The sequence below is a fragment of the Dama dama genome, chromosome 16 (assembly GCF_033118175.1).
Source record: "Dama dama isolate Ldn47 chromosome 16, ASM3311817v1, whole genome shotgun sequence".
NCBI lineage: Eukaryota > Metazoa > Chordata > Mammalia > Artiodactyla > Cervidae > Dama > Dama dama.
Window position 1 is genome coordinate 28,763,862 of NC_083696.1, and position 19,490 is coordinate 28,783,351.

Genomic DNA, 19,490 nt, shown 5'->3' on the forward strand with positions numbered 1-19,490 from the left:
TAAAGTCAGGTAGGGTCAGTCCTGTAAATTTCTGCATCTTCAATATTGTGTTGGCTATTCTGGGTGCTATGCCTCTAATAAAAGCTTTTAAATTCCTTTGTAGATATCCAGAAAATAATTTGCTAAAACTTTGGTACTGAATCGATAGATTGAGTTGGAAAGAACTGACATCTTAGTGATAGTGAATCTTCCTAACCATAAACATGGAGGATCTCTTCATTTATTTAATTCTTTGATTTATTTCACCAGAGTTTTGTAGCTCTTCTCATATATATTTGGACATCTCTTTGGGCTTCTCTGGTGGCTCAGATAGTAAAGAATCTGCCTGCAGTGTGGGAGACCTGGGTTCAATCCCTGGGTTGGGAAGATCCTCTGGAGGAGGTCATGGCAACCCACTCCATCATTCTTGCCTGGAGAATCTCCAATAACAGAAGAATGTGGTGGACTATAGTACAAAGGGTTGCAAAGAGTCAGTCATGACTGAGCAACTAAGCACATGCAGTATATTAGATTTATACTCACGTATTTTTTTAAGGGGCTTCCCAGGTTGCTCAGTGGTAAAGACTCTGCCTGCCAAAGCAGGAGACACCAGAGATGTGGTTCGATCCCTGGGTCAGGAAGATCCTCTAGAGGAGGAAATGGCAAACCACTCCAGTACTCTTGCCTGGAGAATCCCCATGGACAAAGAAGCCTGGAAGGCTAAAGTCCATAGTGTCACAAAGAGTTTGACATGACTGAGCTCATGACTCATGAACACATCTCTTCTTAAGAGATTTAATTTAAATGATATTGTGTTTTTAATTTCAAATTCTATTTGTTTATTGCTGGTATATAGAAAAGTGGTTGACTTTATATTATCCTTGTAACTATCCTACAACCTTGCTATAATTACTTATTAGTTCCAGAGGTATTTTTATCCATTCCCTCATATTTTCTTTATAAACAGTCTTGTCATCTGTGAATAAAGACTATTTGATTTTTTCCTTCCCAATCAGAATACTTTATATTCCTTTTCTTTCTCATTGTAGTAGCTGGTACTTCCAGAACAATGTTGAAAAAGAGTGGTGAAAGGACCTAATCTCAGCAGGAGTTTTTAGTTTTTTGCTGCTAAATATGATGTTACCAGATGACACCACCCTTATGGCAGAAAGTGAAGAGGAACTTAAAAGCCTCTTGAAAGTGAAAGAGGAGAGTGAAAAAGTTGGCTTAAAGCTCAACATTCAGAAAACTAAGATCATGGCATCTGGTCCCATCATTTCATGGCAAATAGATGGGGAAACAGTGGAAACAGTGTCAGACTTTATTTTTGGGGGCTCCAAAATCACTGCAGATGGTGATTGCAGCCATGAAATTAAAAGATGCTTACTCCTTGGAAGGAAAGTTATGACCAACCTAGATAGCATATTAAAAAGCAGAGACATTACTTTGCCAACAAAGGTCCGTCTAGTCAAAGCTATGGTTTTTCCAGTGGTCATGTATGGATGTGAGAGTTGGACTATAAAGAAAGCTGAGCACTGAAGAACTGATGCTTTTGAATTGGTGTTGGAGAAGACTCTTGAGAGTCCCTTGGACTCCTGGCATCCCTGTCCCCATGCAATTCATGGGGTCGCAAAGAGTTGGACATGACTGAGTGACTGAACTGAACTGAACTGAACTGATGATGTACCTATAGACTTTTTGTAGATAATCTTTATCAAGTTGAGGAAGTTCCCCTCTATTCCTACAGTTTTCTGAGTTTGTTTTTTTTTAAATCATGAATGGGTATTGAATTTTGTTAAATGTTTTTCTGTATTTAATTATATGACTATGTGATTTTTCTTCTTTAATCTGTTGATGTGATGGATTACATTAATCGGTTTTTGAATGTTGGAACTTGAACACCTGGGATAAATCCCACTTAATTGTGGTGTATCATTCTTTTCATATATTGTTGTATTTGATTTGCTAATAATTTGTTGAGAAAGTTTGCATCTAGGTTTATGAGAGATGTTGGTCTGTAGGTTCCTTTTCTTGTAATGCCTTTTTATCTGCTTTTGGTGTTAGTGTAATACTAACCTCATAAAATAAGTTTGGGAGTAATTCCTCTGCTTCTACATTCTGGAAAAGATTGTCGAAAATTGGTATTCCCCCCCGCCCCACCTTTAATCTTTAGTAGAATTTACCAGTGAGTCCATCTGGGCCTGGTGCTTCCTGACTTGAAAGGTTATTAACTCAACTTCTTTAATAAATATAGACATATTTAGATAGTCTATTTCTCTTGTGTACATTTTGACAGATTGCATTTTCCTAGGAAATAGTTCATATCATTTAGGTTATCAAGTTCATGGGCATTGAGTTGTTCATAATATTTATTATTCTTTACATTTCCATGGAATCAGTAGTGATGTCCTCTTTTTCATTTCTGATATTAGTAATTTATATTTCTATCTTTTTTCTTAGTTAGCTCAAGTGGAAGCTTATTAATTTCACTAATCTTTTCAAAAATACCAGATTCTGGTTTCATTGATTTTCTCTATTGATTTCCTACTTAAATTTTATTCATTTGTGCTCTAATTTTTATTTATTTTCTTCTGCTAATTTGAATTTAATTTGCTCTTCCTTTCCTAGTTTCTTATGATGGAAGTTTAAATTATTGACTTTAGATCTTTTCTAACATATGTATTCAATGCTATAAACTTCCTTCTAAACACTGCTTTTGCAAATCCCACAAAACTTGATAAGTTCTATTTTCATTTAGTTACAATTATTTTTAAATTTCTCTGGAGACTTCTTCTTTGACCTGTGTTTTACATGGTAGTCTGTTGTTAAATCTCCAATTATTTGGGGATTTTCCATCTACCTTTCTATTATTGATTTTGAGTTTAATTCTATTGTGGTCTGAGAACAGACATTATATGATTTCTCTTCTTTTAACCTTGTTAAAGTTTCTGTTTATGTGCCATAATATCTATTTTGGTCTGTCTTGGTGAATGTACCTTGTGAGCTGGAACATTTATTGTTATTGGATGTGGTAGTTTATAGATGTTAATTATGTTTGATGAGTGGTCATATTGAGTTAAGCTATGTCCTTATTGATTTCCTGCCTACCAGGTCTGTTGCTTTTTGTTAGAGGAATGTTGAGTCTCTAAATATAATAAAGGACTCACTGATTTCTTCTTGTATTTCTACCAGCTTTTGCCCCCCATGTACTTGCAGCTCTATTGTTAAGTACATACATGTTAAGGATTGTTGTATCTTCTTGAAGAGTTGACCCTTTATCATTATGGAGTGCTTCCCTTGTAGTTCTGTTGCTAAAGAGTCTGCCTGCAATTCAGGAGACCTGGGTTTGGTTCCTGGTTTGGGAATATCCCCTGGAGAAGGAAATGGCAACTCACTCCAGTATTCCTGACTGGAGATCCCATGGACAGAGGAGCCTGGCACGCTACAGTCCATGGAGTCGCAAGAATCTGACACGACTTAACGACTAAGCCACCGCCATTATGGAATGCTCTTCTTAATTCCTGATTATTTTCTTTGCTCTAACACCTGTTCTGCCTGAAATTAATATAGCTACTCTTGCTTTCTTTAAATTACATAGCTCTTGCCTTTCATAGCTCACAATACAGTGGAGCTTCTTCTAATTTGAAAGTCAGGTTCTAAGTAAATGTGTAATGTTATACATTGTATGTATACGTGTATGATATATATATATATATATATATATATATATATCTTTGGCAATACCTTTAGATTTCCCATTGAATACATTTTTTATTAAACCCAACAAAAATAGGTGAAGGCCTAGACAGTGATTTCTTCCTGGAAAGTTGGCATCATGATTTGTTGTAACATCTTTCATTTCCATGAGGTTCAAATTCCCTTCTACCACCAGGAAGGGATGGTAAGTACAGTCATAGTATAAATCCCCCTCAAAGACACAAGAGTAACTTCAAATTAACTTTCAAACATTTATGTAAACTGTTGCATCCTTTTTCAGAAAATAATCCATCATATTCACTTATAAACAGAAACTTAAATTGCAACAGATGTTTTTCTTTTTGAAAATGTTCTTGAATTCATAGGCAGACCTTTGCCTAAACTGATGCATTTGTTTGGGCCATATTTCACAAATCCTCTAATAAATCTCCCCTTTACACATATTGACCTTATTTTTTAGATCTAAAGCATGTGGTGTAAATGTTTTAAACTTTACTACTTTAATCAGCTAACATTTATTCCAGGGTTGGATGATGACCAGCCTTTGAAAGATACAGGTAACTATGGTAGTAAGTCCAATTTGTCAGTTAAATAAACCTGCATATCTAAATAATAAGTAGAAATCAGTCTATGTCACTGAATTTTGAAATATTTGATGTAACTCCTCTTCCAGGGTTGTGTTAAAGATAAACTTCTAGGTATTGCTACAAAGCTTGGATATACCTATCATTGCCACACTTAGATGTGGCTGGTTTAGCTTGACTATATACAAGCAGTCTTTTAGCTATTTAAGTAGATTTATTTATGATGTGTTAGATTCTTTTTTCACTAATACATGAAAGCTAACTACCAAGTTAGCATAGTTTAAACCAGGCTTCAGTACAAAATTCTGCAGAGCTTTTTAAAATTTTAGTCTTGTTAACTCACTACAGTAAACTTGAGATGCATATTGCTTAACATAAACAAGTTTAAGATCAAGTTTTGTAAAAATCTTCCAAAGACTATATGTCTTTTTTGAGTGTCTACTAGAAAACTGTATTTCTAGAGCCCAATTAACCAAATATCATGGACTTTTTTCTTATGATTAATTGTAATAGAGCAATGAGAGAAATTCAATGGATCACTTACCAGTCATAACAAGTATGGATTTAAGTTGGTAACATTAGCTCTCTCATTGTCTAGGATTCCTATTAGATTATTGCAGTGAAATTGGTAATAATTTTCAAGATAAAGTGCTTTCTATGCATTGGGAAGACTAGTTTATGACTGTTCCAGTCTTAGGTTGGTTAAGTGTAAGATAATGGATAAAGCACAGTTAGAATAACTTTGCTTTAGAGTTCAGCTCAGTTCAGTCACTCAGTCGTGTCTGACTCTTTGCGACCCTGTGGACTGCAGCACACCAGGCTTCCCTGTCCATCACCAACTCCCGGAGCTTGCTCAGATTCATGTCCATCAAGTCGGTGATGCCATTAAACCATCTCATTCTCTGTTATCTCCTTCTCCTCCTGCCTTCAATCCTTCCCAGCATCTGGGTCTTTTCCAATAAGTCAGTTCTTTGCATCAGGTGGCCAAAGTATTGGAGTTTCAGCTTCAGCATCAGTCCTTCCAATGAATATTCAGGACTGATTTCCTTTAGGATTGACTGGTTTGATCTGCTTGCAGTTCAAGGGACTCTCAAGAGTCTTCTCCAACACCATAGTTCAAAAGCACCAATTCTTCAGTGCTCAGTTTTCTCTATGGTCCAACTCTCACATCCATACATGACCACTGGAAAAACCATAGCCTTGACTAGACGGACCTTTGTTGGCAAAGTAATGTCTCTGCTTTTTAATATGCTATCTAGGTTGGTCATAGCTTTGCTTCAAAGGAGCAAGTATCTTTTAATTTCATGGCTGCAGTCACCATCTGCAGTGATTTTGAAGCCCGAAAAAATAAAGTCAGCCACTGTTTCCATTGTTTCCCCATCTATTTGCCATGAGGTTATGGGACCAGATGCCATGATCTTAGTTTTCTGAATGTTGAGTTTTAAGCCAACTTTTTCACCCTCCTCTTTCACTTTCATCAAGAGGCTCTTTAGTTCTTCTTTGATTTCTGCCGTAAGGGTGGTGTCATCTGCGTATCTGAGGTTACTGATATTTCTCCCAGCAATCTTGATTCCAGCCTGTGCTTCATCCAGTCCAGCATTGCTCATGATGTACTCTGCATATAAGTTAAATAAGCAGGGTGAGAATATACAGCCTTGGCGTACTCCTTTCCCAATTTGGAACCAGAACTATAAACCTCTTTAAAAAAGTAAGTGGAAAATTTCACAACATTGGATTTGGCAATGATTTCTTGGACATGACACCAAAAGCAAGAAACAAACAAAAAAAATAGATAATTGAGCTTCATGAAAATTTAACGTGTTTGTGCATTGAATGATGGTTCAAGAGAGTAAAAAGATAATGTACAGAATGGTAGAAAATATTTGCAAATCATATATCTGACAAAAGATTACTATAAAGAATATAGAATATGTGCTGCCGAAGCGAGCATGGTTACTATCAACAATATAGAGAGGAGAGTGGGGCGGAGTAAACATTTTTTAAGAAAGAATATATAGAGAACTCTTAAAACTCAACAACAAAAAATTAACACCCCATTTCAAAAAATGAGCAAAGGATTTGAATAGATACTTCTCCAAAGGAGATATACAAAGGACCAATAAGCACATTAAAAGAAGCTTATGTTACTGGTCACTAGGGAAATGCTTATTAAAATCACAGTGAAATACATTCACACCCACTAGGATGGCTACTAATTTTTAAAAAATGATAATAGCAAATATTAATAAGGATGTGGAGAAATTAGAATCTGTGTACATTGCTGGTGGAAATGTAAAATGGTGCAACCACTGTAGAAAACAATCCGGCAGTTCTTCAAAGAGATAGAAAATTACCATATGATCCTGCAGTTTCACTTCTCAGTATATACTCACAAGAATTGAAAGCAGAGACCCATATACTGTATACTAATGTTCACAGCAGCATTATCCACAGTAGCCAAAAGATGAAAGCAACCCAAATATCCATCAGTAGATAAATAGCTAAACAAGAGGTGTTCTATACATATAATGGAATATTATTCAGCTGTAAAAAGAATGAAGTTTAGATACATGGTCCAACATAGATGAACTTTTAAAACATTATGATGGAGCATTTTAACAAAATGTGATCCACTGGAAAAGTGAATGGCAAACCACTCCTGTATTCTTACCTCAAGAATTCCATGAAAAAAAAAAAAAGAATTCCATGAACAGTAAAAAAGGTGAAAAGATATGACACAGGAAGATGAGCACCCCCAGGTCAATAGGTGTCCAATATGCTACTGGGGAACAGCAGAGAAATAGCTCCAGAAAGAATGAAGAGACAGGGCCAAAGGAGAAACATCCGCTAGTTGTGTATGTGTCTGGTGGTGAAAGTAAAGTCTGATGCTATAAAGAACAATATTGCATAGGAACCTGGAATGCTAGGTCCATGAATCAAGGTAAATTGGACATGGTCAAGCAGGAGATGACAAGAGTGAACATCAGCATTTTAGGAATCAATGAACTGAAATGAACGGGAATGGGTGAATTTAATTCAGATGACCATTATATCTACTACTGTGGGCAAGAACTCCTTAGAAGAAATGGTAGCTTTAATAGTCAGCAAAAGAGTGTAAAATGAAGTATTTGGGTGCAATCTCAAAAACAACTGAATGATCTTGTTTCATTTCCAAGGCAAACCCTTAGGCCATTCTGGTATAACCCAAATCAAATTCTTTATGATTATAAAGTGGAAGTGACAAGTAAATTAAAGGGATTAGATCTGATAGAGGGCCTGAAGAACTATGGACGGACGTTTGTGACATTGTACAGAAGGCAGAGATCAAAAACATCCCCAAGAAAAAGAAACACAAAAAGGCAAAATGGTTCTCTGAGGAGGCCTTACAAATAGCTGAGAAATGAAGAGAAGCAAAAGGCAAAGGAGAAAAGGAAAGGTATACCCATCTGAATGCAGAGTTTCAAACAATAGCAAGGAGAGATAAGAAAGCCTTCCTAAGTGAACAATGAAAAGAAACAGAGGAAAACAATGGAATGGGAAAGACTAGAGATCTCATCAAGAAAATTAGAGATACCAAGGGAACATTTCATGCGAAGATGGGCACAATAAAGGACAGAAACATTAAGCACCTAACAGAAACAGAAGATATTAAGAAGAGGTGGCAAGAATACACAGAACTATACACAAAAGGTCTTAATGACCTGGATAACCATGATAGTGTGATCACTCACCTAGAGCCAGACATCCTGGAGTGCAAAGTTAAGTGGGCCTTAGGAAGCATCACTACGAACAAAGCTAGTTGAGGTGATGGAATTTCAGCTGAGCTATTTCAGATCCTAAAGGATGTTGCTGTTAAACTGACACACTCAATATGTCAGCAAATCTGGAAAACTTATCCATGCCCATGGTCTTCCCTTGTGGCTCAACTGGTAAAGAATCCACGTGCAATGCGGGAGACCTGGGTTTGATCCCTGGGTTGGGAAGATCCCCTGGAGGAGAGCATGGCAACCCACTCTAGTATTCTTGCCTGAAGAATCTCCATGGACTGTATAGTCCATGGGGCCACAAAGAGTTGGATACAACTGAGCAACTTTCACTTCACTATCCGTGGCCACAGAACTGGAAAAGGTCAATTTTCATTCCAATCCCAAAGAAGAGCAATGCCAAAGAAGTTTCAAACTACCACCCAATTGCACTCATTTCACATGCTAGCAAGGTCATTCTCAAAATCCTCCAAGCTAGGCTTCAACAATACTTGAACCAAGAACTTCCACATGTACAAGCTGGATTTAGGAAAGGCAGAACCAGAGATCAAATTGCCAACATTCATTGGATCATAGAAAAGGCAAGAGAATTCCAGAAAAACATCAACTTGTGCTTCATTGACTACACTAAAGCCTTTGACTGTGTGGATCACAACAAACTATGGAAAATTCTTAAAGAGATGGGAATACCAGACCATGTTACTTACCTCCTGAGAAACCTGTATGCAGATCAAGAAGCAACAGTTAGAACCGGACATGGAAAAATGAACTGGTTCAAAATTGGGAAAGGAGTACAATAAGGCTGTATGTTGTCATCCTGCTTATTTAACTTCTATGCAGAGGGCATCATTAGAAATACTGGGCTAGATGAATTACCAGCTAGAATCAAGATTGCTGGGAGAAATATCAACAACCTCAGATATGCAGATGATACCACTGTAATGGTAGAAAATGAAGAGAAACTGAAGAACCTTTTGATGAGGGTGAAAGAAGAATGAAAAAGCTGGCTTAAAACTCAATATTCAAAAAACTAGTATCCTGGCATCTGGTCCCATCACTTCAAGGAAAATAGATGGAGAAAAAGTGGAAACAGTGACAGATTTTATTTTCTTGGCCTCCAAAATCACTGCAGACAGTTACTGCGGCCATGAAATTAAAAAACACTTTCTCCTTGGAAGAAAAGCTATGACAAGCCTAGAGAGCATGTTAAAAAGCTGAGACATCACTTTGCCAACAAAGGTCTGTTTTTCCAGTAGTCATGTACAGGTGTGAGGGTTGGACCATAAAGAAGACTGACCACTGAAGAACTGATGCTTTTGAATTGTGATGCTAGAGAAGACTCTTGAGAGTCCTTGGACAGTAAGGAGGTCAAACCAGTCAACCCTAAAGCAAATCAACTGAATATTTATTGGAAGGGCTGATGTTAAAGCTGAAACTCCAATACTTCAGCCACCTGATGCAAAGAGCTGACACTGGAAAAGACACTGATGCTGGGAAAGACTGAGAGCAGGAGGAGAAGTGGGCAACAGAGGATGAGTTGGTTGGATGACGTCACTAACTCAATGCACTTGAGTTTGAGCAAACTCCAGGAGTTACTGAAAGACAGGGAAGCTAGTGAGCTGCAGTCCATGGTGGTCACAAAGGGTCAGTAAGGACTTAGCAACTGAACAACAAAGTGAAATAAGCCAAACACAGAAAAGACAAGTACTATTGAGGTAGGCAAATTCATAGAGAGAGAAAGTGGTATAGCAAGACTGGGGAGTAGGATGGAGGAAATGGTGAGTTGCTATTTAATGAGTCTAGAGGTTTTTTGTTTTTTTTTTAAATGATTGAAGAAGTTCTGGAAATAGATATTGGTGATGGTTGCAAAACCATGTTAACATGCTTAACACTACTTAATTGAACACCATACAAATGGTTTAAAACGTGTACTTATCTCAGGTATATTTTGTCATACACACACAAATACCCCACAGATTCCTGGGTCCTATCCCCAGAATCTCTGACTCTATAGATCTGGATTGAAACCAGAGAATTTACATTTCTAACAAGTTCCCCAGTGATGCTCATGCTGTTGGCCTAGAAACCATACTTAAAGAAACCTCTCCTTTAAAGACTAGTTTTTCCCATCCAAAAGAGAAGTTCAAAAGAGGATTTTTTTAAAAGTTGCATAATTCTTACTCAACTTTTTTTTTAAATCCAACCACTGTGGAGAACATTGGGAGGTTCCTTAAAAAACTAAAAATAAAACTACCATATGACCTAGCAATCCCACTACTGGGCATATACCCTGAGAAAACCACAATTCAAAAAGACATATGTACCCCAAAGTTCACTGCAGCACTAACCATAAAAAGGAATGAAATTGGGCCATTTGTAGTGATGTGGGTGAACCTAGAATCTGTCATAAAGAGTGAAGGAAGTCAGAAAGAGAAAAACAAATTACTAATAGTAATGTATATACATGGAATCTAGAAAAATGGTACTAATGAACCTATTTACAGGGCAGGACTAGAGACACAGAGGTAGAGAATGGACTTGTGGACATGAGGAGGGGAAGAGAGGTGGGACAAATTGAGAAAATAGCATTGACATATATACACCACCATGTGTAAAATCCAGTACTCTTGGAAAATTCCATGGTCGGAGGAGCCTAGTAGGCTACAGTCCATGGGGTTGCAAAGAGTTGGACACGACTGAGCGACTTCACTATGTGTAAAATAGTGGGAAGCTGCTTGATAGCAGGGAGCTTAGCTTGGTACTCTGTGATGCCCTAGAAGGGTGGGATGGGGAAGGTGGGAGGGAGACTCAAGAGCGAAGGGATATATGTATCCATATAGCTGATTCACACCATTGTACAGCACAAACTAATACAACATTATAAAACAATTACACGTCAATAAAAAAAGTTGAAGCTGGTAGATCCGGGAAACTCAGTGTTAAGAAGGATTCTTTAGTCATATCCAATCTCAGTGGAACAGTGGTCTAGGTTGGAGTGATAATGCACAGCTCAGGTGTAGGAGGAGCCCCTGACAGCCCAAGCCTCACAGCCAGCATCCACAGGGTCGACTGGGTTTAATCTTGTTCTTGTTTATAGTACAATCTCACTCTCACACTTGAGATTCATTCATACCACAGAATTCTATTTCTTTGGTATAAGACCTCAGCAAAAGCGAAGTCAATGTGGCCTAGCCAGGATGTCGAGTTTTTCTTTTTGGGGAATGGGGTAAGGAGAAGTGTTAGGTAAGGAAAAGGAGGAAAAGAGGACAGGACTAGAATAAAGTGAAGAAGGCACAAGGGCAAAAGCTGACAGAACCAAGTTTGGAGTGGCAAACAGCAAAGTGTGTGCAGAAGATTTCTTGTGGATTTCCAAATATTCAATTAAAAGCAGGCTGAAGCTTGAGAACTGAGTTGCAGGCTTTAAAGACTGTGAGGAGGGTAAGGGTGGGTGATGTATTTTTCTGGGACCAGCCCCATCATTGGCTCAGAATCTCTTAGACATGGCTTCTCTTAGGCAATTTGTATTGGAAGCCTGGGTTTCATCTGGAATTCAAGCACTCTTCATGTTTGAATATACCCTAGAGAACACATGTGGTCCACAGGCTGCATTTTTGCCACCCACAACTTTGGGCCACATTTATAGAAGTCAGTGAAAGAACCAATATGGTGAGTCAGGATAAAATCTAACACTTAAAAATATTATCCAAATAGGCATTTATAAATGTTGCCATATTAAGCATTCAAGGGGTACCATTAATAATAAACTCTTTAGACACAAAAGGCATTTATGTCATAAATTATGTTACAAGTCATAAATAGAGGGCAAAGCAGCTGAGAATATAAAGCCAGGAATCCTAAATTCTGTTGCTAGCTTAAGCACAGGACTGGGAAAAAAGGTGTTCACCTCTCAATTCAGTTTTAAAAAGTGTTCACATCAATTTATTTATTTTTTTCATTTACTTTTATTAGTTGGAGGCTAATTACTTTACAACATTGTAGTGGTTTTTGTCATACATTGACATGAATCAGCCATGGATTTACATGTATTCCCCATCCCGATCCCCCCTCCCACCTTCCTCTCCACCCGATTCCTCTGGGTCTTCCCAGTGCACCAGGCCCGAGCACTTGTCTCATGCATCCAGCCTGGGCTGGTGATCTGTTTCACCCTAGATATATACATGTTTCGATGCTGTTCTCTCGAAACATCCCACCCTCGCCTTCTCCCACAGAGTCCAAAATTCTGTTCTGTACATCTGTGTCTCTTTTTCTGTTTTGCATATAGGGTTATCGTTACCATCTTTCTAAATTCCATATATATGCGTTAGTATACTGTATTGGTCTTGTCAATTTAGTTTAACACTTTTTCTCAAGTATCTATGAGGCACATAAATGGTATGTAAATGAGACCAAGTGTCTGTCTTGAAAGTGTTTAAAATCTAATGAAGGGGGTAAGATAAATACACAAATCAATAAATGTAAGACATGGTAATAAAGATATTATGAGAGAGATACAAGCAAAACATTGACCAAGGTTAAAAAACAACAGTGATAAGATGTTAACTTCTCCATATTCCACTAGATTACTCTTAGCACATCCAGTTCCCAATACAAAGCAGACCTTTGATAAATTGCTTTTTGAGTAAACTAAATGATCCATGTCTCTTCCCAGACCTAAACAATCTGATGGCCTACTTTACAATTTATTCACTCAACTTACATAAGTAAACTCAGTATCTGCTTTTGAGTGGATCTACTTTTTTTAAAAAATAGAGGTGACTTTAAGGCAATGTGCTCAAAAGTTATGAGGTTCTAAACATGTTTCAGCAAACTTGACTTTTTTTTTTTAAAAAAGGAAAAGCTCAAGACTGATTAACTTATTTCTGTTCTACTGAAGAATACAATAACTATGTTATGGTTCTTAATCTTAAGAGGCAAAATTAATCTTGCTAATTCCATGAGCAAACATGAATACAGACAGGGCTAGTGAAACTGAAGCAATGAATAGAGAGAAATCAGGCCTTTTGGCAGTACTCACACCAGGAAATCAGTAGGTGTTACATATCAAGGCTGCTTTGTTTTTTTGTTTTGTTTTGTTTTTTCTTTGTGCTTTGAGCACCAGTTTACTAGCACAACATTGGTAGAAGAAATACAGTAGCAGAGTGAAGTAGTAAAATGGGGTAAAGACACATTATTAAGTCTGTTGCTCCTAAAATTAAATTGGAACTTAATTCTGTGGAAAAGCTGTGGGAAATGTAACAATGCATACTGCAAAGATGTAACACACTGCATATGTGTAACACTGCTGAGGGTAGAGGGAGCTGGGGTATTTATACACCAATTGCAATCAGTCATTGTAAAAGATGTGGGGTGGGGGTGGTGATTCCCCTTTGTACTTCTGTCTCCAGTGAGTGGGGAAGAGTAGCCTTGCCTAATTTTAGCAAAGAGATACAGCTCTGGGTAGCAGGAAAGTGGCAGGCCAGCACCTAAGTGATAAGACCCTCTATGGATGGGGCACAACAGCATCTGCTACAATTTCTTTGCCAGTAAAATAAAATTACATCTACCATCTCATCTCACATTGACTTGATGGAAATATTCTAATGTAAATAAATATATACAATATACACTTTATATATTAATTATATTCTTTTATAGAAAGTACTTATCATTCTTGATAAAAGGCAAGACATTCATTCACTGTATTATTATCATAATAAAATAATAATGAATAATATAACCCATCAATCTAGAAAACAAGCAGAATTAAAAAAAATTCTGTTAGTAGGAAGTCTAGTTAATTATTTTTCATAAATAAAATGTCACTGCTGGAGACGAGCAGTCTATGAAGTTGAAGTTGACAGGAGCAATAGTATACAATTTGGGGCATAGGCAAAAACCTCTACTTAAATTACCTTCTCTGGACTATCCTGGTTACAAATATTTCCTCTGCTGGTTCCCTCTGTGGGTTTTGGAACGTGAAAAGTCCTGGTGATGATTCATAATACATGAATCCACAAATTTCACTGATATCCTTGCAATGATGATTTGTCAGATTACTGAATGCTTAGAAAATGGACAGTAAAAGGAGGTTTTAGAGGAGAAGGTCAGAAAGAGTTCAGAGCCTGGAATGCTGGGTGAGGACAAGGCAGTGCAGGATGGAGAAATCACAAAACAAATGGCACTCTGTTCCCAGATTTGCCCCGAGTGTCCCTGTCTCTGTTTGCCTTCCTGTTAGTTGGGTAACACTGCCAGGGAATGGCCTTTAGTATTAAAGTCATTTGGAGGCAACTAATCCTAAAATACCTTTCTTATTCTTCCTGATGCCTGAAATTTTATAGTTCTAACTTCATTTGGAGGGCTTAATATAGAATCCCATGGAGACCATAGGCCCAACTGACCCTTAACAGTAAGTTAACATTTTGCTCTTGGGTGTGTGAGTGAAGCAAGAAGGTGGAGGAGAGGAGAAGACATCATGAAGGCATAGGATCCTTGGCAGGCCTGTATGTTTAAAAAAGATACGTGGAGAGAGGATAAAAGGAAGGGCACTTGGAAAAGAAGAAACAGACCATGAACCTGGTGAAGGTTTGTACTCTAAAGGACTGAAAGCCAATTTGGCCACACACCACTGTTCAGTTCCCTTTGGTCTTAGGTAACAGCAGCTGAGGAACATGTGGATAAGGATTAGTGGCTTAATCACAACCTTACTAGCAGGTTATTATAGAAGTAAGTCTTACCAAATTCTGCTACCTTACAGACATTTATCAAACACAAATTCTCAGGCAGACACCAAACACTTCTTATCATCTGTTTCACAGTCTCCAAAAAGTCCCAGCTTCTTACCCTCTTAGTGCTCTGACCACTACGTTGCAAGGAAGACTCACTAGAAAGAAAATGGAACAATGTCCCAGGAGCAAGATTTTATTACCCTTATTAGTTTGTTCATCAATACTTTAATTATTGACTGGACACAAGACTGCTTAGGGATCAAGTTTAGATATTATGGCAAAGGACACAGCTTACTCATTAGATTCTCCTATCTCTTACATTCAAGGTTGGTGGGGAGGAGTTTAAAAAAATTAAAAACTTCTTGTATTCATGCATCTTAAATACCTTTAACTTCAATATTTAAGGCTCATGTATAGCATTTACCGTATAGTCAACAGGCCTTATTTTCAACAATAAAAGCCTGTTTTCAACATTCAATATGCTAATTAGAAAATTCCCAGGTGTTGGTCCACGAATAGCTTCTGACCAATGGGCCTTCACATCTTAGGTTATAGGTTCTTGGTCAGAGCAGTTGATAGTACCTGACTCTGCACTTGCATTTGTAGTCACCTGTAGACATTGTATTCTTTTGCATTTTGAGGGGGCAGGGAAGTGAGGGAACATAAAAGACAAAATCTACAAACTTTACAATTTTGAGTAAAACTAGCCAACTGACTGGAGTTTCCCAGCCAAGCACTTTTCTGGAGTGAGGTAAGAAAAATGAATGTCTCAATTGTGATTCCTCAGGCCTTGGATTTTCTTGGTAAATAAAACTGTGGGTTCTTCCCAAACAAACCAAAAAAAAAAGTTTACTCTTTGCTTATCACCACTGGAGACATGCATTTGTCTTACCTCACTCCTCCAGTAAACCTAAAAGAAAAAAATTTGAAATGATAGCAGACTTCAAAGAATACATTTTAATCTTCCCTCCTGCCTGGATAGCAGTTGCAAGTTAACTAGCAGATTTTTATAAAATTGTCTGTAACATATCTTTCAATGAATTTGAAGTTAATTTTGAAGTTAATGGCTATTATTCATTGTTGTGTGTTCTTGGAGGGCAGATACTGAAACTGTGGAAACATCATGCTGAAACATTCCAGATTGGAGGCATTCTGGGTAAACCATCTTCTAAACCTAACTAATTTGGATGATGATTCTGCTAATGTTCTACCAGTAAATAAACTAAATGGAAAAACTAAGTTAGGAATCAGAAAAGGAGGGGTCAAAGAAGAAAACACTTGTTCAAATTCACATGTAATCACAGTTATATTGTTCAGTGACAGAGAAGGGCAAGGAGACTTGCCATCACCGCTCATCAATGGATCAGATTTAGGGATTACTTATAATTAGTCAATAAACTTGGCTACAAAACCATCAATTGCTTCTTAAAATCTCCTTGAGCTTTAGACTCCTAAGCCTAGCTAATCATATATCATATATGTAGAGTAAATACAAAGTTTAATGAAACTTTGTGAGAGTGTCATCAAGTTCATAAAACTTACTTGGTGGAGCAAAGAATTCATGAACCTCAGTTTGGCTATTTGTGGGAGCAGCTTCCTTGATAGCCATGTTAAGGGACACTGTAATAGACAGTTAAAACAAACTGGACTACCCTATGCCTGGCCAGCTTGTCCTTGATTTAACAGATATGGCTGGAACAAGTCTGGCTAAGTGAGAAAGTCCGCATCTTAAAACTCTCAAAAACAAACAGAAGTCCACTTAATTTTGAAAATAAACTAGTCTTTAAAAAAATGTAAGTAAATTAAATCTCAGCAGGAGACAGCCAAATAGGCCACCAATGAATGAAGACTTGGGGACATAGTGTTGCATGTTAGGGATCCCATGTGAGACTCAGTTTTCATGGTTAGAGTTGGGTAACTCCTCTCAACACAACCTCGGTACAAATATTATTAGTAATAATTTGAAAAATGACAGTGAAGATCTTTATACTTCCAGAACTGTTTAAGTTCTTCTGTTGATCTTGATTTTTAATAACTACTTATTATAATGAAGGAGCAGGTTTCACTCCTTCAAGATGGACTCAATCATATTTTCTCTGTCTTCCTCAATCCCACACAACTCAGCATCTCCACACAAAAAGCTGTATGTGTCTGCATCCAATACTTCGTATGAGGCTTGAGAGGACTAGTGGACTTCATTTAGTGACAAGTTTCCTGTACACCTTTTTTATACTCAGCTTTTTCTTACTGAGAAGACAGTTGAAATGTTTTTTTAGTATTTATTAATCTGATCCCACAGACTAAGCCATATGATCTCAGAAGATTCCAGAATACAAATATTCTGTCAAAGCCTGTGTAAAACCACAAATAGAAACCTGCAAAACAGAATAATAAAAGTCAGATTTTAATTCTAAGTGATATAAAGTAGGATACTGCCCTAGTTCCCCATTCTATTAAGCTTAAATCTATATAATGATACAACATGCCAATGTCATAGTTTTTAATAATACAATCTAGTAGTTAGGATAAGAAACAATGAATTTGGTGGATAAGTGTTATTGGGGAAATTGCTCAATATTAGAAGCAGGGAGAAATTATTGTTATAATAGTAGAGCCATTAACATTCAGACAGAAATATAAAGAATTCCAGTGAGCAAGCCAATTTTTATTTGTTTGTTTTTGAGGGGGAAGAATTCAATTCCAACAAGCTATTATCAGATATCAGATAGCAAAAAATATAGATTTTTTTTTTAAATGCCCAAGGTGAATGCATTAGTTTGCTAGAGCTAGCATAACGAAGTACAATAGACTGGATGGCTTGAACAGAAATTAGTATCGGTTCTGGAGGCTACAAGTCAGAGATCAAGGGGCCAGAGCGATTTGTTTTTCCTGAGGCCCTCCCCTTGGCTTGTAGATGGGCTTCTTCTTCTGTTAAAGACATCAGTTGTATTGGATTACAGCCCACCCTAATGACCTTGTTTTATCTTGCTTTACCTTTTTTAAGGGACATGAATTTGAGCAAACTCCAGGAGATAGTGAAGGATGGGGAAGCCTGCTATGCTATAGTCCATAGGGTCGCAAAGTGTCAGACATGACTTCACCACTGAACAACAACAACAATCTCTTTTTAAAGACACTGTCTCTAAATACAGGGCTTCCCTCGTAGCTCAGCTGGTAAAGAATCCGCCTGCAATACAGAAGACCTGGTTTGATTCCTGGGTCAGGAGGATCTGCTGGAAAAGGGATGGGCTACCCACTCCAGTATTCTTGGGCTTTCCAGGTGGCTCAGCTGGTAAGGAATCGGCCTGCAATGCGGGAGCCTGAGTTCGATCCCTAGGTTGGGATAACGTTGCCTAAAACATTAAGCACTACTCATTGAAACCTCACCCTCCTTATTTAACTTATGTGTAGAGTACATCATGAGAAACGCTGGGCTGGAAGAAGCACAAGCTGGAATCAAGATTGCTGGGAGAAGTATCAATAACCTCAGATATGCGGATGACACCACCCTTATGGCAGAAAGTGAAGAAGAACTAAAGAGCCTCTTGATGAAAGTGAAAGAGGAGAGTGAAGAAGTTGGCTTAAAACTCAACATTCAGAAAACAAAGATCATGGCATCTGGTCCCATCACTTCATAGTAAATAGATGGAGAAACAGTGGAAACAGTGGCAGACTTTATTTTTGGGGGCTCCAAAATCACTGCAGATGGTGATTGCAGCCATGAAATTAAAAGACGCTTACTCCTTGGGAGAAGTTAAGACCAGCCTAGACAGCATATTAAAAAGCAGAGATCTTACTTTGCCAGCAAAGGTCCATCTAGTCAAGGCTATGATTTTTCCAGTAGTCATGTATGGATGTGAGAGTTGGACTATAAAGAAAGCTGAGTGCCAAATATTTGATGCTTTTGAACTGTGGTGTTGAAGAAGACTCTTGAGAGTCTCTTGGAGATCTAACCAGTCCATCCTAAAGGAAATCAGTCCTGAATATTCATTGGAAGGACTGATGCTGAAGCTGAAACTCCAATACTTTGGCCACCTGATGCGAAGAGTTGACTCATTTGAAAAGACCCTGATGCTGGGAAAGATGGAAGGCAGGAGGAGAAGGGGACAACAGAGGAAGAGATGGTTAGACAGCATCACCAACTCAATGGAGATGGTGATGGACAGGGAGGCCTTGCGTGCTACAGTCCATGAAGAGTCGGACTGAGTGACTGAACTGAACTGAACTGATTGAAACCTCATGAAGAACAAGGTACTTTAGATTAAATAATATTTCTGAGGGTCCTGGTCATAAAGGGATGCCCTCATTTGTGGAACATTGGATCCTGTGCTGCTCATTTGCCTAATTTCTTTCAGTTCCTTCACTCACTCTTTCACAACTTTTTTTTGTTTTTCACCAAAAGCTGATCCCCATAGGCTTCCTTTCCCAAAAGCTTCCTATCAAAGAGTTTCCTTTCAGATTTGGGCAATGAGAGACACTGGTTAGAGATAGAAGGGCAGGAAGAAGGAAAATAACAGCATATTGCATCATTCTTAGAAGATAAAAATCCCAATTAAATTCTTGCTATCACTCACAGGACTGGCATCATCTGACTCCTGGCTAACCCTTTGACCTCCAGTTCTGCCAGATTTCCCTTCACTTGGTCTGCTCGAGTTCATTCTTTTCTCAATGTCTACCATGTAGTATTTGATCAACAATTTCAATTGTTTGAGTGGGTAAAG

At 37.9% G+C, this 19,490-nt stretch overlaps 1 long non-coding RNA gene across 5 annotated transcripts in view; it reads left to right on the plus strand.

Moving 5' to 3' along the window:
• The window catches only part of LOC133071206 (uncharacterized), a 93,774-nt gene that overhangs the window by 30,260 nt on the left and 44,024 nt on the right, over positions 1-19,490 (plus strand). The gene's annotated exons all lie outside the window — the stretch shown is intronic.